The sequence below is a fragment of the Pan paniscus genome, chromosome 2 (genome assembly GCF_029289425.2).
Source record: "Pan paniscus chromosome 2, NHGRI_mPanPan1-v2.0_pri, whole genome shotgun sequence".
In the NCBI taxonomy this organism is placed as follows: domain Eukaryota; kingdom Metazoa; phylum Chordata; class Mammalia; order Primates; family Hominidae; genus Pan; species Pan paniscus.
This window is the reverse complement of record NC_085926.1, coordinates 88,058,943-88,084,809: the sequence shown is the minus strand read 5'-3', so window position 1 is coordinate 88,084,809 and position 25,867 is coordinate 88,058,943. Positions and strand designations below refer to the sequence as shown.

At 35.6% G+C, this 25,867-nt stretch overlaps 1 protein-coding gene and 1 non-coding gene across 7 annotated transcripts in view; both read right to left on the bottom strand.

Annotated features, from left to right (window-relative positions):
* Positions 1 to 25,867, bottom strand: part of HTR1F (5-hydroxytryptamine receptor 1F) — a 263,146-nt gene that overhangs the window by 130,456 nt on the left and 106,823 nt on the right. Inside the window, exon 3 of one of the 6 annotated variants that reach the window (XR_008624773.2) lies at positions 985 to 1,073. The exons of the other annotated variants lie outside the window; for them this stretch is intronic. The gene's annotated coding sequence lies outside the window, so the exon portion shown is untranslated. Of the gene's footprint in view, positions 1 to 984; positions 1,074 to 25,867 lie in introns of those variants that run through there. 6 annotated transcript variants of the gene reach the window in all.
* LOC112439472 (U6atac minor spliceosomal RNA) lies at positions 17,282 to 17,407 on the bottom strand. The gene has a single exon (XR_003027749.1). It is a non-coding gene; the product is annotated as a U6atac minor spliceosomal RNA (small nuclear RNA).

The window sequence follows — 25,867 nt, the reverse complement described above, 5'->3', positions numbered from 1 at the left end:
TTTGATTGGTATTTGTAGAGGTGGTACAAATGATTAGAAAGATATGCCAGAATAAATTTGTATTACAAAGGTTCATATTCATTTTATTCTTTCATTTTTCAAATAAAGGTAGCTCTATAAAATGTGATTATTTAGATTTCTAAATATAATATACCATTTAGGAAACCCAAATAATATAATATACATTTTTTTGGTGTGACTATAGAGATCAATTGAAGCCTGATTTTTCTAAGACACATTTTCTGGATCTGTATTACATGCACTTTTCACTGGGAACATTCAAAATATGGACTGCTGAGCATATTTTTAAAATATTAAGAAGTTATCTTTACATTTAAAACTAAGATGAATAAATATTTTTCTGTAATCAACATGAAACAATGTGTGATCAACATTAAGGGTATTGTTTTTCCCTTTCTTTCACAGTCTTCCCTAGTGCTCCAGGACATAACTGTCTTTTAATCCATCAGCTATTTTTCAGGCACTTATTGTAACTACATCTTTTGCAGACTCACTGGTGATCATCTACACTTAAGTTGTGGCATATACCCATGGTACTAGTTTTTTGTTTGACAGGTCGGAATCTCTGAGTGTGGGCAAGTCTTCTGAGAGTCCTCTACAAAGCCTCGACTGTGGCTTTCCACCACTCCCCTGTCATTTTTTTCTCTTTTCATCAAAGCAGTGACAGCAGATTCTACCAAAGCAGCAATTGTTGCCCTTCTTGTCACCTGTCCCAATTCTCAGACTTAATTCTGGGCCATTTTAACTAACTAACATTTCTCAGTAGATCCTGAGGAGAAATATGTTACTGATTAATCTTCAGAAGAGAAGACAGCAGGATACCTTACCTATCACCGTGTCGTCCTGATTGTTGAACATGTGTGGGTAGCAACTCTTCCTAAGTGAAACAATATTTTTTTCATTTTATAAAATTTAGTAATATGAACCCAAGTGAGTATAGTGACAATAAATCTTACCAGTAGAGGTCAATGATTTTTTTCTAGCTTGAAGATCTTTCAGTATAAAACGATCTTTCAGTATACACTATATGAGGGCAGTATTTTTCCCAGGGACTAAAAGAGAAGAAATCAATGTTATTTAATAATACTTTTTCATTTACTGATCTCTTTGAAATTTACTAGTTATTAGGCATTGATGCTTTGTCTAAAATACAAAGATTAATGAACAATATCTCATCAAAATAGGCTCACAGATTAGGGGACATGTAAATAAATGAATCTTTAGACTATTAGTGTTCTGATAAAAAGAAAAATGGAATGCTGTGGGAGCATATAGGAGAGTCATCTACATGATGCTGTGCTGACAAGTGTGAAATAATAAAGATATGTTCCAAGTGGAGTTTTATCTCTGTGCATATCCTACTGTCTAATCTAAAATATTTAGTTAATCTAAAGTCCCTATTAAACTTGAGAGTCAACACTGAATGAACTGCAATGAGTATTTTTTAAAAGGACCTTGTATATAACTTAAGGTAGAAGACTTATTAATACAAGCTTTATCCACTGACATACTTTCACTTCAGTAATGTCAAAAGCATGTGAATATGTAAATACAATTACATTTCTGTAAAAAAGATTGATTTAAGCCTATGACTTAAAATATGAAATAAATGTATCTGCTTTTAGGAAAAGCAAAGTGTAAGTAATGGATGTCATCAAGATAGCTGACTGGAGGTGTCCAGTGCTCATCTTTCTTCACTAAAAAATGACAAAAACAACAAATACATAACTACATTTCAAGTAAAGTATCTAAGGGAGAACACTGGAATTCAGCAAGAAGTAACACAGCCTTCTGAAGTACAAAAACTTGATATGGCAGCATAGAGAGAGAAGTAAAGCACCAAGCCAAGATTGTAGAGAAATGGTAAAGGGGAGATCTCTAGCAGTGTCCATTACCACTACCAATACCTGCAATCATAGCTACAGAAAAAGATCACACTCCATGCAGGCCCTGAGCCATATAAGAAGATCCCTGGAGTCCAAGTGGCTGCATTACTCCAAAGAAGAAACCCATGCAGGGTCCTGCTTATTCTCCAAGATGCAAACTACTATGGCATGACTTTATTTTGAGAACAGAGACACTGTTATGGGGCATTGTAACCTGGGAGCCCCTGCATCTCCACATTCCCAAGACCCTCCTTTTATTTCACTATGCCCATGCCAAAGGCCAGAACACTATGACCCCAGCTAGATCAGTGGTACAAATGTGACCACAGCACTTAAGGCCACACAATGCCCTGCATCCCCAAAAAGAAGTGGTCCAGTACAGCTGGGAGGTCATTTCCAAGACCCAAGTAACTGACATGACATCCCCTAGAACCCAAGAACTGACCACCCAGCACCCACAACAGCCTCCACAACCAGAAAAGCTGTTGTATGTGCCCCCTAGAGTCCAAGGACTGTTCTGCCCAGCATCTGCCACCATTGGTCGCCCCACTCCCTTGACCAGGGTGTCTTCCAGAGCCAAAGAACTGGCTTGCTCAGCAGTCCTATTCCTTAGCAAGCCACACTGCTGCCTCAACAAACACCCACAATCTAGGTCACTGAAGTATTTACAGTTACCACTGATGTTGATTACAGCTGAAGAAATCATGAAGAGACAAAAAAAAAAAAGAATGAATAAAACCTTTGGGACTTAGGGATCACCATATTCGCATTATAAGAGTTCCAAGGAGAAGAGAGTAAAAATAAAAAAAAAATTTAAGAAAGCATAGTAAACCTATTTAATAACATAATAGCTGAAAATTTCCTAAGTCTTGAGAGAGTTAAAAACATCCAGATCCAAGAAGCTAATAAATTCTGCAATAGATTGAACCCCAAAATGTCCTCTCTGAGGCACACTGTAGTCAAATTGTCAAGTAAAAGACAAAAGAGAGAATTCTAGAAATAGCAACAGAAAAGCATCAAATCACGTATGAAGGAACCCTCATTAGACTGACAGCAGATTTCTCAGCAGAAACCATACATACCAGGAGACAATGGATAATATGTTCAAAGTGCTGAAAGAAAAATACTGACAGCCAAGAATGGTGTACCCAGCAATGCTATCCTTCAGAAACTAAGGAGAAATAGTCTTTTCCAGACAAGAAAAAACAGGGAATTTGTCACCACTAGGCCAGCCTTACAAGAAATACTTAAGAAACTCTTAGATCTGGAAGCAAAAGGACAATAACTACCATCATGAAAACACATGAGAATATAAAATTCACTGGTAGAACAGACATACAACTGAGAAAGAAAAGAATCAAACCTTGTCACTACAGAAAGTCACAAAACTGCAAAGATAAGCAATAAGAAAACTATGCAAAACAAACTAAAAATAATTAATGAAATTATACAAGTCTTAACCTATCAATAAGAACCTTACAAGTAAACATTAAATTCCCCGTGCATCAACAAATTGGTAAACCTAGTTGAAATGAGTAAGTTCCTGGACACATACAATTTTACCATCACTTAACAGGAAGAAAGAGAAAACCTGAAGAGACCAAGAACACGTAATGAGATTGAATCATTAATAAAAAGTCTTCCAAAAAAGAAAAGCCCAGGACCAAATGGCTTTATTGCTGAATCCTACCAAAATTTTAAAGGAGAACTACTACCACCAATATTTCTCAAACTATTTCAAAAAATCAAACAGTTGAGAATGCTTCCAAACTGATTCTACAAGGCCAGCATTACCCTGATACCAAAACTAGACAAGGACATAAAATAAAAAGAAAACTAAAGGCCAATATCCTCAATGAACAGAGATGCAAACATCCTCAACAAAATACTAGCAAGCCAAATGCAACAGCACTTCAAAAATGGTATACACCATGATCAAGTTGGATATATCCCAAAGATGCAAGATTGGTTCAACACATGCAAATCAATAAATGTGATATATCACATAAATAGAAGGAAGGAGAAAAATGAGTCTTCTCAACAGATGCAGAAAAAACATTTGCTAACATTTAATATCTTTTTATTATAAAAACTCTTAACAAAGTAGGTATGAAAGAAACATACTTCAAAACAATGAAGATCATATATGATTCCATCAATAAACTCTTATAACTGAGAAAAAATCAGTAACATTGCAGGGTACAAGATCAACATTCAAAAATCAGTAACATTTCTAGAAACCACTAACAAGCTAGTTAAAAAAAACAAGAAAGCAATTTCATTTATAATAGCTACAAAAATATCTAGCAATGAATTTAATCAAGGAGCAAAAAAATCTCTGATAAAAACTATGAAACACTGATGAAAGAAATTGATGAAGACCCCAAAATGGAAAAACATCTTGTGTTTATGGATTGTTAAAATGATCATGTCCCCCAAGAGACCTGCAGATTCAATGTGATCCCTCTTAAAATACCAATAACATGATTCACAGAAATAAAAAAACATTCTAAAATTCATATGGAAACCACAAAAGACTTCAAATGGCTAATGGGATCCTGAGCAAAAGAACAAAGCTGGAGGCATCATACCATCTGACTTTAAAATATTCTAAAAAGCTATAGTAACCAAAACAACATAGCACTAACATAATAAAAGATACATAGACCAATGGAACAGAATAGGGAACACAGAAATAAATCCACAGATTTACAGCCAACAGACTGATAAATACTCCAAGAACATGCACTGGGGATGGGACAGTCTTAATAAATGTTGCTGGAAAAACGGGATATCCACATGAAGAAGAATGAAACTAGACCCCATCTCTCCCTATTTGTAAAAATTAACTCGAAATGGGTTGAAGACTTACATGTAAGACCCTAAACTGTGAAATGACTAGAAGAAAACATAGACCAATATAACAGACTAGAGAACACAGAAATAAATCCACAGATTTACAGCCAACGGACAGATAAATACTCCAAGAACATGCACTGGGGAAGGGACAGTCTTAATAAACGTTGCTGGAAAAACGGGATATTCACATGAAGAAGAATGAAACTACACCCCATCTCTCCCTATATATAAAAATTAACTCAAAATGCATTGAGGACTTACATGTAAGACCCAAAACTGTGACATGACAAGAAGAAAACATAAAGTAAATGCTGCAGGACATTGGCCTGGGCAAAAACTTTATAAATTTTATAAATAAGATCTTAAAAGTACAGGTAACAAAAGCAAAAACAGAGAAATGGGATTACACAAACTAAAAAACATCTGCACAGCAAAGGTAACAATCACCGGAGTGAAGAGGAAATCTGCAGAATGGGAGAAAATATTTGCAAACAATTCATCTGACAGGGGCTTAATATTTACCATATAGAAGAAACCTAAACAACTCAAAAGAAAAAAATCTGATTTCAAAATGGGCACTGATATAAATAAAATTTCTGAAAAAAAACCTATAAATGGCCAAGAAGTATATGAAAAAAATGCTCAACATCATTAATCAGGAAAATGCAAATGAAAACCAAAATGACATATCATTTCATCCTAGTTAGAATGGCTATTATACAAAAAACAAAAATAACAGATTTTAAGTAGGATGGAGAGAAAGGGAAACTCTTATACATTGCTGGTAGAAATGTAAATTAGTATGCCCATTATGGAAAACAGTATGAACTTTCTTCAAGAAACTAAAAGTAGAACTACCATATGATCCAGCAATCCCACTACTGGGTATGCATCCAAAGAAAGGAAATCAGTATGTCAAACAGATATCTGCACTCCCATGTTAATTGCAACACTATTCACAACAGCAAAGATGGAATCAACCTCAGTGTCCATCAAAAGATGAATGGATAAATAAAATTCATTAAAAAGTGGATTATATCACTGTTGGCAACATGGATAAACCTTGAAGGCTTTCTGTTAAGTAAAATAAGGCAGAGAAAGACAAATGCCATGTTTTCACTTAATATTTCTATGGTAAACAAGTTGATCATGGAAGTAGAGATTCGAATAGTTGTTACTATAGCCTGGGAAGTGTAGCGAGGAGAGTGGATAAGGAGATGTTGGTTAACAAATAAAAAAATACAGCTAGATAGGATTCTAGTGTTCTATATCACTATAGAATGATGATAGTTAACAATTATTATATAGTTTCAAATAGCTAAAGAGATGGTTTTGAATCTTCACAACAAAAAGAAATGATAATGGTTTGAGGTTATGGGTATGTTAATTACCTTGATTTGATCATTACACATTGTATATGTGTATGGATATATCTATCACACTGTACTCCATAAACATGTACAATTATATCGTGTATAAAAAAAGCATGTTATATTTTAAGTTAAAATGTTCATGACATTCTGGAACTTGCCTTGCACATAAACTATACAATAATCCATTAGTTAATATTTTGCTTTTGTGGCTAATATCAAACAGAAACTAAATTCTTATGATAAATCATAATCTACTTCTCACATGAAAGACTGTAAGGTAAATCCAATCAATATATTTAAACACTAGATGCCCTGTCATTTTCAATTATGATATAGGCTGTTAACACAAGAATCAGAATTATGTTCTGATATGTTAAATGGTTTAATCTGAATTTTAATGATTCACCCCCAACCTCTAGCAATATACATTTATTTGTAGATGTTTGACAAATATGAAAGATAAGCTAATTTCTCCAGTTATAATGAAACACTGACTCATGTATATAATATGTAGAATTACATTAAAGACCAAGTATTGAGCTTTAGGGGGATATGTGAGATAGTAAGATAGTAAATTAAAACCTAAGGAAAGGATAGTCAGAAAGAAAGAGGAGAAGCAAGAGGACATAGTATCATCTTAGTTAGAAAAAGTATATTTTTTAAAAAAACTTTTATTTTAGGTTCAGGGGCAGATGTTCAGGGTTTGTTATATAGGTACTCACATCATGTGGGTTTGTTGTACAGATTATTTTGTCGCTGAGATACTAAGCCTAGTACTCAATAGTTCTTTTTTCAGTTCCTCTCCCTCCTCCCACTCTCCACCTTCAAGCAGGCCCCATTGTGTGTTCTTACTCTTGTTGTGTCCATGTGTGCAATCATTTAGCTCCCATTTATAAGTGAGAACATGTGATATTTGGTTTTCTTTTTTTAAAATCTTTCAGAAACACCTTTTATGTTCCTTTCCAATAACTACTCCCCTCAAAAGCTACCTTATTGTTTTACATGTCATGATTTATTCCGTATCATTTCTTTTTTTAAAAATATAGGTGCCATGTCCTATATCCTGGGAGGCATGCAGAATATTTTTCTTAAATTTTCTCCAGGGTCTTGCAGTAGCTTATCTTCAGAGATATGCTTGTTTTTTTATTTCCATAGGTTATTGGGGGAACAGGTGGTGTTTGGTTACATGAGTAAGTTCTTTAGTGGTGATTTGTGAAATTTTGGTGCACCCATCACCTGAGCAGTACACACTTTACCCTATTTGTAGTCTTTTATCCCTCACCCCCTTCCCACCCTTTCCCCTGAGTCCCCAAAGTCCATCGTGTCATTCTTATGCCTTTGCATCCTCATAGCTTAGCTCCCACTTATGAGTGAGAATGTAGGATGTTTGCTTTTCCATTCCTGAGTTACTTCACTTAGAATAATAGTCTCCAACCTCATTCAGGTCACTGTAAATGCAGTTAATTCATTCCTTTTTATGGCTGAGTAGTATTCCATCATATATATATATAAAATATTACATATATATCTCTCCCACACAGTTTCTTTATCCACTCATTGATTGATGGGCATTTGGGTTGGCTCCACATTATCGCAATTGCAAATTGTGCTGCTATAAACATGCATGTACGAGTATTTTTTTCGTGTAATGACTCCCTTTCCTATGGGTAGATACCCAGTAGTGGGATTGCTGGATCAAATGGTGGTTCTACTTTTAGTTCTTTAAGGAATCTCCACACTGTACTCCATAGTGGTTGTAATAGTTTATATTCCCACCAGCAGTGTAGAAGTGTGCCCTGTTCACTGCATCCATGCCAACATCTACTATTTACTGATTTTTTTATTATGGCCATTCTTGCTGGAGTAAGGTGGTATCATATCGTGGTTTGATTTGCATTTCCCTGATTATTAGTGATGTTGAACATTTTTTCATATGTTTGTTGGTCATTTGTATATCTTCTTTTGAGAATTGTTTATTCATGTCCTTAGCCCATTTTTTGATGGAATTTTTTTTTCTTGCTGATTTGTTTGAGTTCGTTGTAGATTCTGGATGTTAGCCCTCTGTCAGATGTATAGATTGTGAAGACTTTTTCCCACTCTGTGGGTTGTCTGTTAACTCTGCTGACTATTCCTTTTGCCGTGCAAAAGCTCTTTAGTTTAATTAAGTCCCAGGATTTTATCTTTGTTGTTATTGCATTTGCTTTTGAGTTCTTGGTCATAAAATCTTTGCCTAAGCCATTGTCTAGAAGGGGTTTTCCAGTGTTATCTTCTAGGATTTTTATAGTTTCAAGTCTTAGATTTAAGTCCTTAATCCATCTTGAATTGATTTTTATATAAGGTGAGAGATGAGGATCCAGTTTCATTCTCCTACATGTGGCTAGCCAGTTATCCCAGCATCATTTTTTGAAAAGGGTGTCCTTTCTCCACTTTATGTTTTTGTTTGCTTTGTCAAAGATCAGTTGGCTGTAAGCATTTGAATTTATTTGGGTTCTCTGTTCTGTTCCATTGGTCTATGTGCCTATTTTTATACCAGTACCATGCTGTTTTGGTGACTACAGCCTTACAATATAGTTTAAAATCAGGTAATGTGATGCCTCCAGATTTGTACTTTTTGCTTAGTCTTCCTTTGGCTATGCGGGCTCTTTGTTGGTTCCATATGAATTTTAGAATTGTTTTTTTCTAATTCTGTGAAGAATGATGGTGGTATTCTGATGGAGACTGCATTGAATTTGTAGATTGCTTTTATCAATATGGTCATTTTCACAATATTGATTCTACTCATCCATGAGCAAGGGATGTGTTTTCATTTGTTTGAAAGAAATCTACAATTTCTTTCAGCAGTGTTTCGTAGTTTTCCTTTAGAGGTTTTTAGACTCCTTGGTTAGGTACATTCCTAAGTATTTTATGTTTTTTGCAGCTATTGTAAAAGGGGTTGAGTTCTTGATTGATTTTCAGCTTGGTCAGTCTTGGTGTATAGAAGAGCTATTGATTTGTGTACACTAATTTTGTATCTGGAAACTTTGCTAAATTCTTTTATCAGTTCTAGGAGCTTTCTGGAGCAGTCTTTAGGGTTTTCTAGGTAAATGATCAAATCATCAGCAAACAGCAACAGTTTGACTTCCTCTTTACTAATTTGGATGCCCTTTCTTTATTCCTTTCTCTTGTCTGATTGCTCTGGCTAGGACTTCCAGTACTGTGTTGAAGAGGAGTAGTGAGAGTAAACATCCTTGTCTTCTTCCAGTTCTCAGAGGGAATGCTTTCCTTTTTTCCTCTTTCAGTATATGTTGACTGTGGGTTTGTCATAGATGGCTTTTATTATATTGACGTATGTCCCTTGTATGTCAATTTTGCTGAGAGTTTTAATCATAAAGGGATGCTGGATTTTTGTCAAATGCTTTTTTCTGCATTTATGGAGATAATCATGTGATTTTTGTTTTTAATGCTGTTTATGTGGTATATCATATTTATTGACTTGTGTATGTTAAATCATCCTTTCATCCCTGTATAAAACCCTCTTGTTCGTGATGAATTATCTTTTTGATATGTTGTTGGATTTGTTAGACAGTATTTTGTCAAGGATTTTAGCATCTACGTTCATCAGGGATATTGGTCTGTAATTTTCTTTTTTGGTTATGTCCTTTACTGGTTTTGGTATTAGGGTGATACTGGCTTCATAGAATGATTTAGGGAGGGGTTCCGTCTTTCTCTATCTTGTGGAATAGTGTCAATAGGATTGGTACCAATTTATCTTTGAATGTCTGGTAGAATTTAGCTGTGAATCCATCTGGTCCTGGACATATTTTTTTTATTGTTGTTAATTCTTGAATTACCATTTCAATCTCTCTGCTTGTTTTTCATCTGTTCAGGGTATCTAATTCTTCCTGATTTAAGCTAAGAAGGTTGTATCTTTCCAAGAATTTATTCATCTGTTCTTGGTTTTCTAGTTTATGCACATAAAGTTGTTCATTGTAGCCTTGTATGATCTTTTGCATTTCTGTGGTGTCAGTTGTAATATCTCCTGTTTCATTTCTTATTGACCTTATTTAGATTTTCTCTCTTCTTTTCTTGGTTAGTCTTGCTAACAATCTATCAATTTTACTTACCTTTCCAAAGAACCAGCTTCTAGTTTCATTTAACTTTTGTATTTTTTTTTTTGCTTCAATTTCATTTAGTTCTGCTCTGATCTTGGTTATTTCCATTCTTCTGCTGGGTATGGGTTTGGTTTGTTCTTGTTTCTCTATTTTCTTGATGTGTGACCTTAGATTGTCTGTGCTCTTTCAGACTTTTTGATGTAGGCATTTAGGGCTATGAACTTTCCTTTTAGCACTGCCTTGACTGTGTCCCAGAGGTTTTGATAGGTTCTCTCACTACTTTCATTTGGTTTGAAGAATTTTTTAATTTTAATTTTGATATATTTTTAACTCAATGATCATTAAGGAGTAGGTTATTTAATTTCCATGTATTTGCATGGTTTTGGAGGTTCCTTTTGGAGTTTATTTCCAGTTTTATTCCACTGTAGTCTGAGAGAGTGCTTGATATAATTTCAGTTTTCTTAAAATTATTGAGAATTGTTTTGTGGTCTATCATGTGGTCTATCTTGGAGAAAGTTCCATGTGCTGTTGAATAGAATGTGTATTTATGGTTGTTGGATGGAATGCTCTGCATATAGCTGTTAAGTCCATTTGTTCCAGGGTATAGTTTAAATACATTGTTTCTTTGTTGACTTTCTGTCTTGATGACCTGTCTAGTGCTGTCAGTGGAGTATTGAAGTATTACTGTGCTGCTATCTCATTGCTTAGGTCTATTAGTAATTGCTTTGTAAAATTGGGAGCTCCAGTGTTAGGTGCATATATGTTTAGGATTGTGATATTTTCCTGTTGGACAAGACCTTTTACCATCATAGACTGTCCCTCTTTGTCTCTTTTAACCATTGTTGTTTTAAAATTTGTTTTGTCTGATATAAGAATAGCTATCCTGGCTTGCTTTTCGTGTCCATGAAATGTGTTTTTCCACCCCTTTACTTTAAGATTATGTGAGTCTTTATGTGTTAGGTGAGTCTCCCGAAGGTAGCAGACAGTTGGTTGATGAGTTCTTATCCATTCTGAAGTTCTGTATCTTTTAAGAGGAGCCTTTAGGCCATTTACATTCAATGTTAGTATTGAGATTGAGGTACCATTCCATTCATCATGCTATTTGTTTATTTGTTGCCTGTGTACCTTGTTTTGTTTTTTTTTTCTTTTTTGCTTTTTAACTTGTATTTTTGTTTTATAGGTCCTGTGTGATTTATGCTTTAAAGAGGTCCTTTTTTGATGTGTTTCCAGGATTTATTTCAAGATTTAGAGCCCCCTTTAGCAGTTCTTGTAGTGGTGGCTTGGTAATGGCGAATTCTCTTGTCATTTGTCTGAAAAAGACTGTATCTTTTCTTCATGTATGATGCTTAGTTTAGCTGGATACAAATTTCTTGCCTGATAATTGTTTTGTTTGAGGAGGCTGAAGATAGGGCCCCAATTCCTTCTAGCTTATAAGGATTCTGCTGAGAAATCTGCTGTTAATCTGATAGGTTTTCCTTTATAGGTTACCTGATGCTTTTGTCTCACAGCTCTTAAGATGCTTTCCTTTATCTTAACTTTAGATAACCTGATGACAGTGTGGCTAGGCGATAATATTTTTGCGATGAGTTTTCCAGGTGTTCTGTGTGCTTCTTGTATTTGGATTTCTAGGTCTCTAGCATGGCTGGGGAAGTTTTCCTTGATTAGTTCCCCAAATATGTTTTCCAAACTTTTAGATCTCTCTTCTTCCTCAGGAACACCAATTATTCTTAGGTTTGATTGTTTAACATAATCCCAGACTTCTTGGAGGCTTTGTTCATATTTTCTCATTCTTTTTTCTTTGTCTTTGTTGGATTGGTTTAATTCAAAGGCCTTGTCTTTAAGCTCTGAATTGCTTTTACTTGTTCAATTCTATTGGTCTTCCGATTTTCCAGAGCATTTTGCATTTCTGTAAGTGTGTCCAATGTTTCCTGAAGCTTTTATTGTTTTTTTCTTTATGCTGTCTATTTCTTTGAATATTTCTCCCTTCACTTCTTGTATCGTTTTTTTGGGTTTCCTTGCATTGGGCTTCGCCTTTCTCTGGTGCTTCCCTGATTAGCTTAATAACTAACCTCCTGAATTCTTTTTCAGGTAAATCAGGGGTTTCTTCCTGGTTTGGATTCACTGCTGGTGAGCTAGTGTGATTTTTTGGGGGGTGTTATAGAACCTTGTTTTGTCATATTACCAGAGTTGGTTTTCTGGTTCCTTCTCATTTGGGTAGGCTCTGTCAGAGGGGAAGTCTAGGCCTGAAGGCTGTTATTTAGATTCTTTTGTCCCACAGTATGTTCCTTTGATGTTGCACTCTCTTCCTTTTCCTATGGATGTGGCTTCCTGACAGACGAGCTGCAGTGATTGTTGTCTCTCTTCTGGGTCTAACTACCCACCAAATTTACCTGGCTCTGGGCTGGTACTGCGGGTTGGTCATCTGCACAGCAGAGTCCTGTGATGTGAACCATCCTTGGGTCTCTCAGCCATGGATACCAGCACCTGTTTTAGTGGAGGTGGTAGGGGGGTGAAATAGACTCTGTGAGGGTTCTTAGCTTACGTGGTTTAATGTTCTATTTTTGTGCTGGCTGGCCTCCTGCCAGGGGGTGGTGCTTTCCAGAGAGCATCAGCTGTGGTAGTATGGGGAGGAAACAGTGGTGGGTGGGGCCCTAGAACTCCCAAGAGTATATTCCCCTTGTCTTCAGCTACCAGGGTGGGTAGGGAAGGTGCATCAGGTAGGGGCAGGGCTAGGCATGTTTAAACTTAGACTCTCCTTGGACGGTCTTACTGGGGCTGCTGTGGAGGATGGGGGTGAGGTTCCCGGGTCAATGGAATTGTGTACCTAGGAGGATTATGGCTGCCTCTGCTGAGTCATGCAGGTTGTCAGGGAAGTGGGGGGAAAGCTGGCAGTTACAGGCCTCACCTGTCTCCTAAACATTCAGAAAGGCTGGTCTGACCTGCACCGTGCCCCCTCTAACAGCACTGTGTGTTTCTGGGCCGTGTGTGAGCAGGGTTTGAGAACTTTCCCCAGGATACCCACCTCAGCTGTGAAAGAAAAGGGATTTGATTCTTCCCCTGCCCGTGGAATCTGCAATATCGGATTCATGCCCTCTGCCGAGTTCTGGCCAGGAGGCTTCTCGATGAGTTCAAATTGTTAAAAGATTCAGCTAGAGATTTCTTTCTCCCTGTGGCCTTTTCCCAGTGCCTCTGGCCACCCTCCTGAAGGTCTTCTCTGAGATCAGGCAAAAACGGCTTGGTAGGGGACCCAGCGAGATTCCAGGGGTTTTCCTGCTGCCACCTCTACCCCTGTATTATGCTGGGCTCTCTAAATTGACTCAGCTCCAGGTAAGGTAAAAATCTTCCCTTGTAATCTAGGCCTTCAGCTTCCTGGACCATCTCCCTTTCCCACTTCCACAGTTTGGGCATCACAGTATTTGGGGTGTCTGCCGGGTCCTGCAGGAGCAATCTGCTTCCTTCAGGGGGTCTGTGGATCCTCTCAGGTTTCCTGATTTATTCCTTCAGTTATTGTGGAGCAAAAACTCATGATGCGAGCCTCCACATGCTGCTCTGTCTGTCCAAGTCAGAGCTGCAATCTAGTCCTGCCTCCTGTCTGCCATGATCCCTGTGATATTTGGTTTTCTGTTCCTGTGTTAGTTTCCTAATAATGGTCTCCAGCTCTACCCATGTTGCTGCAAAGGACATGATCTCATTCTTTTGTATGGCTGCATAGTATTCCATGGTGTATTTATTGTACCACATTTATTTTATCCAATCTGCCATTGATGGGCACTTAGGTTGATTCCATTTTTTTTGTTATTGTGAATAGTGGTGCAATGAACGTATGGATACATGTGTCTTTATAACAGAACAATTTATATTTCTTTGGGTATATATCCAGTAATGGGATTGCTGGGTCAAATGGTATTTCTATTTTTAGGTCTTTGAGGAATTGCCACATGGTCTTTCACAATGGTTGAACTAATTTACACTCCCAGTGTATAAGTGCTCCTTTTTCTCTGCAACCTCAACAGCATCTGTTATTTTTTCACTTTTTATTAATAGCCATTCTGACTGGTGCTACTGGGTCTCTCATGGTGCTTTTGATTTGCATTTCTGTAATGACCAGTGATGTTGAGCTTTTTTTGGTATCACTGTTGGCAACATGTATGTCTTCTTTTGAAAGGTGTCTGTTCATGCCCTTTGTCATCTTTTTAATGGGGCTATTTTCTTTCTTTTAATGTTTCTTAGGTTCCTTATAGATGCTTAATATTAGACCTTTGTCAGATGCATGGTTTGCAAAAATTTTCATCCATTCTGTAGACACTCTGTTCACTCTGTGGATAGTTTCTTTTGTTGTGCAGAAGCTCTTAAATTTAATTAGGTCCCATTTGTTAATTTTTGCTTTTGTTGCAATTGTTTTGAGGTCTTCATCATAAAATATTTGCCTATTGCTCTGTCCTGAATCATATTGCCTAGGTTGTCTTCCAGGACTTTTATAGTTTTGGGTTTTACATTTAAGTCTTCAATCCATCTTGAGTTGATTTTTGTATGTGGCATAAGGAAGGGGTCCAATTTCAATTTTCTGCATATGACTAGCCACTTATTCCAGCACAATTTATTGAATAGGGAGTCCTTTCCTCATTGCTCGTTTTTGTCAGCTTTGTCAAAGATCAGATGATTGTAGGTGTGGAGCCTTATTTCTCGGCTCTCCACTCTGTTCCATTGGTCTATGTGTCTGTGTTTGTACTAGTACCATGCTGTTTTGTTACTGTAGCCCTGTAGTGTAGCTTGAAGTTTAGTGGCATGATGCTTCCTGCTTTGTTTTTTTTTTTTTTTTTGCTTAGGATTGCCTGGGCTATTCAGACTTTTTTTTTTTTTTAAACTTTATACGAACTTTTAAATAGTTTATTCTTCTAGTTCTGTGAAGAATGTCATAGGTGGTTTGACAGGAATAGCATTGAATCTGTAAATTGCTTTGATCAGTATGGCCAGTTTAATGATATTGGTTCTTTCTATCCATGAGCATGGAATGTTTTTCCATTTGTTTGTATCATCTCTGATTTCTTTGAGCAGTGCTTTGTAGTTCTACTTGTAGAGATCTTTCACCTCCATGGTTAGCTGTATTCCTGGGTATTTTATCCTTTTTTTAGCAATTGTGAATGAGACTGCCTTCCTGATTTGACTTTCGTCTTGGCTGTCGTTGGTTTATAACAATACTAGTGATTTCTGCACATTAATTTTGTATCCTGAAACTTTGCTAAAGTTTTTTTTTTTATTATCTTAAGGAGCTTTTGTGCTTAGACTATGGGGTTTTCTAGATATAGAATCATGTCATCTGCAAACAGGGATAATTTGACTTCCTCTCTTCCTATTTGGATGCCTTTTATTCTTTCTCTTGTCTGATTGCTCTGGCCAGGACTTACAATACTATGTTGAATAGGAGTGGTGATTGAGGACATTCTTGTCATGCTGATTTTCAAGGGGAATGCTTCCAGCTTTTGCCCATTCGGTATGATGTTGGCTGTCAGTTTGTTATAGATCGCTCTTATTATTTTGAGGTATATTTCTTCGATACCCAGTTTATTGAGGGTTTTTGAACATGAAAGGAAGTTGAATTTTATTGAAAGCCTCTGCATCTACTGAGAGACAATCACAGTTTTCATCTTTAATTCTGTTTATGTGGTTAATCACATTTATTGATTTGTGTATGTTGAACAAATCTTGCATTCCAGGGATAAAACCTACTTGAGAATTTTTGCATCAATATTCATCAAGGATAATGCCTTTTTTGTTGTGTCTCTGCCACATTTTGGTATTAGGATAATGCTGGCCACATATCCCTTCTCAATTTTCTGAAATAGTTTCAGTAGAAATGTTAACCAGCTCTTTGTACAACTGGTGCAGTTCTGCTGTGAAACTGTCCGGTCCTGATAGGCTATTTATTACTGATTCAGTTTTGGAGCCTGTTAATTGTCTATTCAAGGAATCAATTTCTTTTTGGTTCTGTCTTGGGAGGGTATATGTGTCCACAAATTTATCCATCTCTTCTAGGTTTTCTAGATTGTGTGCACAGAGGTGTTCATAGTAGTCTCTGATGGTTGTTTGTATTTCTGTGTGGTCAGCGGTAACATCCCCTTTGCCATTTCTAACTGTGTTTATTTGGATCTTCTCTTTTTTCTTCTTTATTAGTCTAGCTAGTGGCCTATCTTGTTATTTTTTGCAGAAAACAAACTCCTAGATTTGTGGATCTTTTGAGTGTTTTTTTTTGTGTCTTGATCTCTTTTGATTAAGCTCTGATTTTGTTTTTTTCCTGTCTTCTGCTAGCTTTTTGGTTTGCTTTTGCTTCTCTAGTTCTTTTAGTTGTGATCTTAGGTTGTTAATTTGAGATTATTCTCACTTTTTTGATGTAGGCATTTAGTGCTATAAATTTCCATCTTAATATTGCCTTCGCTGTGTCCCAGAGATTCTGGTATGTTATATCTTTGTTCTCATTAGTTTCAAAGAACTTCTTGATTTCTGCCTTAATCTCACTATTTACTCAAATGTCATTCAGGAGCAGGTTGTTTAATTTCCATGTATTTGGATGGTTTTAAGCAATTTTTAAAGTATTGATTTCAATTTTTATTGCACTGGAGTCCAAGAGTATGTTTAGCATGATTTCTGTTCTTTTGAATTTGCTGAGGATTATTTTATGTCTGACTGTGTGTTCAATTTTAGAGTATGGGCCATGTAGTGATGGGAAGAATTTATATTCTGTTGTTTTTGGGTGCAGAGTTCTGTAGAGGTCTATAAGATCCATTTGGTCCAACGTTGAGTTTAGATCCTAAATATCTCTGTTAATTTTCTGCCTCAGTGATCTGTCTAATACTGTCAGTGGAGTGTTGAAGTCTCCCAGTATTATTGTGTGGGAGTGTAAGTCTCTTTGTAGATCTCTAAGAACTTGCTTTAGGAATCTGGGTGCTTCTGTGTTGGGTGCATACATATTTACGATAGTTAGGTTTCCTTGTTGAATTGAACCCTTTACTATTATGTAATTGTCCTTTTCGATCTTTGCTGGTTTCAAGTCTGAAAAAAATGATGGTTAGATGCCACAAAATAGGTGGCAATGTCTTAACCATATGTGTCTTGTCATGCCCGAGGGCCTCTTCCATCCTTGTCAAGGAGTATGGTAACCTTTTCTCCTTTCATACAACACAGGAAAAGTTTCAAATTGTAATTGGTGCCAAAGAATTTGGGATAAAAAGCTTCCTTAAATTTATCAAGAAAAGAGAGAAGGTATACTTAAGAGAGTAATATCAATATGTATATGAAGAATAAGAAGGGATAAGATTAGATATTTAAACAGTTAAAAGAATATTTAATATAGAAAATTATTATAGACAACATAGGATAGAATTTTGGCAGGAAGTATGGTACAGATTGTAGTTAGTCTGTATTAAGAATAGATTAATCTGTTAATCGGTTAATATGTATTAATCAAATAAGAAGAATAAAAGACCATGAAGTATGCTTAAAGAAAACTGGATAGTACACTCTTTTGTCATTTTCCTCTTTCTTCCGCTAAAGACCTGCATGCCAGTGTAATGGCTGGAGTATCAGCAGTTCTTAGACCAACTGAGAGACCTTGAAAATAAAGTCGTGAATGGAGGAATATAGCAGAAATGTAGAAGCCTGGATTTCTAAAGACACTGTGGTGCTGTCAGTTTAGACCTAGGTTTCAAGCTTAGCTTCTTTACGTAAATGAAAAAATAAACTTCTATGATGGTTTAGAAAATCTTATTTTTTATTTCTGTTTTATGCAGCTGAACTTATTCTTTCTGGTAAAATTGATTTTGTATCTCGAAGCCCCTTGAATTTCTACAAAGTGTTTGTTACTAGTAGACTTCTAAAGGGAAAGAGAATGGGAAGCTGATTTGATGCACTGTCTTCTCAATGCATATCAGTGAGTTTTTCTGCTTTTATATTAAGCAGAGGAAACATATCGTGAGCACTTAACGAGTTGACTTTTTTCACCATTAATGGAAGTATGTGTGGTCATGAAGAAAGATTTTGTAATTAGATACTGACCAGAGGTATACTGAAGCATATTGGCTAGGTTTTACTGTGGTGACAAACCACCAAAATTTCAGTAGCTTAAAGCAACACAACTTATTTCTTGCTCACTGTACATGTTCAACATGATTTGACGGGGGATTCTTTTCCATATAGCCACTCCACACCATATGCTATCTCCTTTGCACAGCAGGGGAAGAATGGGCTAGAGAGTTGGGCACTAGTATTTACCACTGGTGACTCTCATATTCCCTCACATCTCATTTGCTAGAATTAGTTACATGACCATGACTAACTCCAAGAAATGAAGCAGTATAGGCTTCCTCATACACAGAAGTGGGAAAGAACTGGATATTTAAGAACATTAGTTATATCTACTACTCTACTAAAACATAAAATAACCTGTGCAAACACTTTCAATGCACAAATATGTTTTTATCTTTTGTTAAATTATTTTTTTTAGAAAGGTTTTCCTCTAAAAAGAACAAAATAAACCATTGCCAGATGAGAATTTCTACAAGACTAATCTCTCTTCGGCAGGTGAAAGACACTTTCACTGAGAAATAGCAAGTTTCTTTAAGAAACAGATAAGCACTAAGTCTTAAAGATTCACAAATACCCACACAAGTTTATTCATCCATTCATTCTGTAGACAATGATTAAGCATCTGCTAAGTGCGGTTCTGATGAAACCTATTGAAATTAGAATGTAGGTTGCCAGATTTAAAAAGGGGAAATGGACATGACTCTAAATATTTCTAAAATTCTTTCTCTAAGTAGAATTTTATTCAAAATACAGAAACTACATTATAATCTCCAAATACATTTACGTTACCAGATAGTTCTTGGAACTAATTACATTACTATGATTAAAAATACCACAGTGACATTTATCCCAGTTGGGAAACATTTAACAGAATATATTTAAGAAAACACATCAGAATCTCTGGGAATAAGGTACTGAGAAGACTTTCCTACCAGCTGACTCTAGCTAGCTGCACACACATTTCATAATAATAACTTAGCAATATGGTTATTTTCCACAAAATAGAAAATTCACTGGTTTTTAATTTACGTGATATCAATCTACTTCTTTTTGTTTTCTTACATGGTATTTATTGAACTGTTCTACATAAAGTATCACTGTATCAGAATCTCTTATGATAGATTAATAGTAATATAAGGCAACATTTCAAATATCAACTTGAATAAAATCTCTGATGGGAAACTTCTCAACAGATAGGTTGCCAATTATACTTTTATGTTCTATATGTGTTGGTATAACACTTATGGAAAGGTTCGAGAAAGTATTTTTCCAAATTCTGATTATTTTCTTAGGATAGATGACTTGAAATGGAAATATTAGTTCAAATTTATTAGAACATAAATTTAAAAGAATAAATTCAACACATACTTTCAAATTGTTTCCAGACAGAAACTTATACTAATTTGTATTCCAACATACAATCAGTCTGCTGATGGCTCTTTATTTTGGTTAAAAATGTTATCAAAAATTATTCTTTCTTTGCTATTCCATTGCTTTCATCTTGAGAAGGTACTTCTCAATTCAGAAACCATGTTATTACTTACCTATATTTAATTCTAGTATTATGATTTTGTTTTACTCTATTGCCTCCAGTCTATTTAAGTAATATTTACTTTATTCCTTTAAGCTGTAGGTTTTTGAGAGCAACGACTTTCCTATATACCTTTTAAACAAGAGTCTGTCTTGTGGTGGATATGGTGTGAATATTTCTAGGATAAATGGGGACTATGGTGGCTTTTACCTTTAGAACATCTCATGAATTTTCTATGCCTGAACATGATTTTTCAAATCAATTTTGTTTTAGACAAAATGAGATTTTTATTTTTTAATTATGAAAACATAGCTATGTTAATTTCATATTTTTTGGTGTGTTTAAATATACATCCAACAACGGACTAATATCCAGAATCCACAAGGAACTAAAAAAAATCAGCAAGAAAAAAACAATCCCTTCAAAAAGTGGGCTAAGAACATGAATAGACAGTTCTGAAAAGAAGATATACAAATGGCCAATGAACATGAAAAAACACTCAACATCACTAATTATCAGGGAAATACAAATCAAAACCATAATGCAATACCACCTTACTTTTGCAAGAATGACCAATAATAAAAAAAAAATAAATGTTGGCATAGATGTGGTAAAAACTAGTACAACCACTATGAAAAACAGTATGGAGATTCCTTAAAGAGCCAAAAGTAGAACTGCCATTTGACCCAGCAATCCCACTCCTAGGTATCTACCCAGGGGAAAAGAAGTCATTATATAAAAAAAGATAGTTGCACATGCATATTTATAGTGGCACAATTGGCAATTGCAAAAATATGGAAGCAGCTCAAATGCCCATCAATCAACGAGTGGCTAAAGAAAATGTGGTGTATATATACCATGGAATACTACTCAGCCATAAGAAGTAACAAAATAATGGCATTTGCAGCAACCTGGATGGAACTGGAGACCATTATTCCAAGTGAAGTAACTCAGGAATGAAAAAACCAAACATCATATGTTCTCACTCACAAGTGGGGGCTAAGCTATGAGGATGCAAAGGCATAAGAATGATACAATGAACTTTGGGGACCCGGGGGAATGAGTGAGAGGGGGGCGAGGAATAAAAGACTACACATTGGGTACAGTGTACCCTGCTTGGTTGATGGGTGCGCCAAAATCTCAGAGATCACCACGGAAGAACTTATTCATGTAACCAAATACCACCTGTTACCAAAAGCCTATTGAAATAAAGAAAAAGAAAGAAAAAAGTAAAAAAAAAATTTTCATTAACTACAGTTTAGTTTGGTAGGCAGCATTATTTATCAGGAGACTGTCAACAAGAAAAGATTTTTATTTCAAAATTGAACGTGAGAAAACATTATAAAAATTATTCTCTTTCTTTGTTCTATAGGAATTACAGAAATATTTATCAAAATAGTCATATAATGACTTGTTCAGTCATATTATTTCCACTTTCTTGAAAGTGCTTGCTTTTTACAACACATACAGTTTGATATCAATACAGATAAAGAAGGGCAGGCAAGTTTCACATAAGGCCTTATACATAATAAACTTCAATTGAAGTTAGTTTCAGAAGACCAGTTTTCAAAAGTTACTCTATAGCCTTAACCTTTGGTATTTTTACCCTGAGTTATATATTGGAACACTTTTTTTCCCAAGTGACAATTTAGCGTTTTATTGTATTTTTTTCTCTTTTTACTGTAAAATAATGCACAACACAATAATGTATAGTTCAATTAATCCTTATAAGGTGAACATTCTTGTAACAATCATCCAGGTCAAGAAATTGAGCCTTGCCAGCCATCCTAAAGTCCCCCTTTTTTCCTGTTCCCAGTTGCCTTCATTTTTCCTCCTATGGGAATCATTGTCTTGACTTAAATCAATATCGTATCTCTATATTTCCTTGCAGTTTATCACCCAAATGCTCATTCATAGGCACCACATTTTAGTCTTCAAACATTCTACTTCAAAGCTTTAAAAAATGCTATCTTTGTGCCTATTTCTCCGAAGAAAGATTAGAATGATAGTTTCCATTTATTTTATTTTTTTTGCTAAATACAGTCTTTAGAGAAGGTTACACCTTTGAGTCCTCCTTGAATGGAATTTACATTGCTCTCACATTCACACAAAACATAGACAAATTGTAATAACATTCTGTAGAAGAAATTCATTTCAAAAAGTACGTCTCAATGACTGTCAGTATTGTCAAAGGGAGCATCCCAACGTTCTGCAATTATGTCTTTGTGCAGGCTGCACAAAGTTTCTGTTGCTCCTAACCAACCTATATACTCATGAGGAAAAAGAAAATGTATACATTTTAAAAATTAAGGGGCAGCGAAAATGTCAGTGAAAAAAGTCAGGTTTTGAGTAGAGAATTTGGATGAGTCAATTAATGTAAATGGCACCAATTTCTTTTTCTTGGTGTTTTTTTTTTTTACACAAACTTTTTTTTTGTTTGTTTGAGATGGGTTCTCACTCCGTTGCCCAAGCTAGAGTGGCACTGGCGTGATCATAGCTCACTGCAGCCTTGAACTCCTGGGCTCAAGAAATCCTCCTGCTTCAGCTTCCTGAGTAGCTGGGACTACAGACATATACCACCAAACTCAACTAATTTTTAATTTTTTTTTTCAGAGACAGGGTTTTGCTATGTTGCTCAGGCTGGTTTCAAACTCCTGGCCTCAAGCTATCCTCCCACCTCAGCCTCCCAAGTAGTTGGGGTAATAGGTGTGAGCCACCATACCAGTCCTGGACAAATACTTTCATTGAGGAACAAAACTATATTGAAGAATACATAATTCATCACTGCACAGCTTTTGTGAATTTTTATAAAGGAAAGATATTATAAACCACCCCTCAGATCAGGCTGTAGGACACTATGAGCAGTCAAAATAATAAGTATCCCTATGTCTCCTCCAAAACATTATCACTCCAACCTCTCCACAAAATGTAACCACTATACTAACTTCCATCAATCTAGATTAGCTTACTGGTATTTGAAAAATGGAATAATGTGGTATAATGTGTATGCATTCTATTGTGCTTGGCTTCTTTTGCTCAACATTATGATAGTGAGTTTCATATTGTTGCATGCAGTAGTAGTTAGTGCTTCTACTTCTTGTGTAGTATTGTATGATATGACCATACCACAGTTTATTTATTCATTTTATTACTGAAGAACATCTGGGTTGTGAGTTTCATATTGTTGCATGCAATAATAGTGTTTCTTCTTGCTGTGTAGTATTGTATGCTATGACTATACCACAGTTTATTTATTCATTTTATTACTGATGGACACTTCGGTTGTTTTCAGTTTTTGCTTCATTAAAAATAATGCTGTTAGGAGCCTTCTTCTATATTTCTTTTGGAGAATATATATTTGTACACATTTCTATTAAGTAAATAGAAAGCAATGAAATTGCTTAATCAAAGCGTATTGAGTGTCCCAATTAGCAGATACTGCTAAACAGTTTTCCAATGAATTTAAACCTTTTTACACTCTCGTCAGCAAAGTGTAAGATTTCCACTTCCTTGTCATTGTCACAAACACTTGGAACTGTCAGCCTCCTAAATTTTAGCTATTTTGTTAGGTGTGCAGTGATATCTCATTGTGGTTTTAACTTGTCTTTTTCTGAGGATTAATGATGTTGTAAACCTTTTTTTATGCTTATTAGCTACTGCCTATCCTTTTTTGTGAATTATTGGTTCAAGTCTTTTCTTCATTTTTGTTTAACTGGATATTCTTTTTAGTTTTAGAGCTTTTTGATATATTCTGGATACAAGCGTTTCATCAGCTAGATGTATTGCAACCATCTTGTAACTATGGCTTTACTTTAACATTCTTAAATAATCGTTTGGTTATTAGAAATTCTTAGCAGTGTATCATTGCTGGACATTTGGGTTGGTTCCAAGTCTTTGCTATTGTGAATAGTGCCACAATAAACATATGTGTGCATGTGTCTTTATAGCAGCATGATTTATATTCCTTTGGGTATATACCCAGTAATGGGATGGCTCGGTCAAATGGTATTTCTAGTTCTAGATCCCTGAGGAATCGCCACACTGACTTCCACAAGGGTTGAACTAGTTTACAGTCCCACCAACAGTGTAAAAGTGTTCCTATTTCTCCACATCCTCTCCAGCACCTGTTGTTTCCTGACTTTTTAATGATTGCCATTCTAACTGGTGTGAGATGGTATCTCATTGTGGTTTTGATTTGCATTTCTCTGATGGCCAGTGATGGTGAGCATTTTTTCATGTGTTTTTTGGCTGCATAAATGTCTTCTTTTGAGAAGTGTCTGTTCATGTCCTTTGCCCACTTTTTGATGGGGTTGTTTGTTTTTTTCTGTAACTTTGTTTGAGTTCATTGTAGATTCTGGATATTAGCCCTTTGTCAGATGAGTAGGTTGCGAAAATTTTCTCCCATTCTGTAGGTTGCCTGTTCACTCTGATGGTAGTTTCTTTTGCTGTGCAGAAGCTCTTTAGTTTAATTAGATCCCGTTTGTCAATTTTGTCTTTTGTTGCCATTGCTTTTGGTGTTTTAGACATGAAGTCCTTGCCCATGCCTATGTCCTGAATGGTAATGCCTAGGTTTTCTTCTAGGGTTTTTACGGTTTTAGGTCTAACATTTAAGTCTTTAATCCATCTTGAGTTAGTTTTTGTATAAGGTGTAAGGAAGGGATCCAGTTTCAGCTTTCTACATATGGCTAGCCAGTTTTCCCAGCACCATTTATTAAATAGGGAATCCTTTCCCCATTCCTTGTTTTTCTCAGGTTTGTCAAAGATCAGATAGTTGTAGATATGCGGCATTATTTCGGAGGGCTCTGTTCTGTTCCATTGATCTATATCTCTGTTTTGGTACCAGTACATGGATGAAATTGGAAATCATCATTCTCAGTAAACTGTTGCAAGAACAAAAAACCAAACACCGCATATTCTCACTCATAGGTGGGAATTGAACAATGAGAACACATGGACACAGGAAGGGGAGCATCACACTCTGGGGACTGTTGTGGGGTGGGAGGAGGGGGGGGATAGCTTTAGGAGATATACCTAATGCTAAATGACGAGTTAATGGGTGCAGCACACCAGCATGGCACATGTATACATATGTAACTAACCTGCACATTGTGCACATGTACCCTAAAACTTAAAGTATAATAATAATAAAATAAAAAAAAGAAACAAACAAAAAAAAGAAATTCTTAGCTGTATTCAAGTCCATCTTTATCTTTTTTTCCCTCTTTTGGTCCTGTTTAAAAAACTTTGGCCTACCCCAAGGTCATGAAGTACATTACCTTCTAGATGCTTTATTCCTATCTTCTCACATTTAGGATTACGATCTACTTGGAATTGACTTTTTTCCCCCATGCTGTGGGGTAGGAATCAAGATTCATATTTCTCCCCAATGAAATTAAATTTTTCTGGAGCAATTCATGAAAAGAATAACTTCCCCCTTTGCATAGTGGTGGCATATTGATTATAAATCAGGTGATTATTTCTGCATGAGTATCTTTTTAGGGTCTCTGTTTTATTCTATTGTGCTACTTTCCTGTCCTTACACCACCACTAATCTTAACTACTACAGTGTTATATATTTGATATGTGATCATTTAAGATGTCTGGTTTTTATTGTTTTAGGTACTGAAGAGTATGTTATATATAAATTTTAGAATCCAATTTCCACCTAAATTCAACTGAAATATTTTTGATCAATTTGTGAAAAATTCATATATTTATAATATTGAGGCTAACTATGGTTTATAAAAATTAATATATTTATAATATTGAGGCTTTCTAACTATGGTTTATCACTGCATTTATTCAGATCTTTAGCTCAGAAATGTTTGGCAATTATTTTATAGAGGTCGTGCTGATCTTTTGTTAGATTTAATCCTAAGCATTGGCTATTTTTGAAGCTAGTGAACCAGAGCCTAAATAAAATATGTCACTAGAAAAGCCATTCCTGACTGGAAACAGATGATGGAGGAAACTAGATATCCTCCTACATAAATAGTTATTATCACAGAATACTAAGTAGATACCATT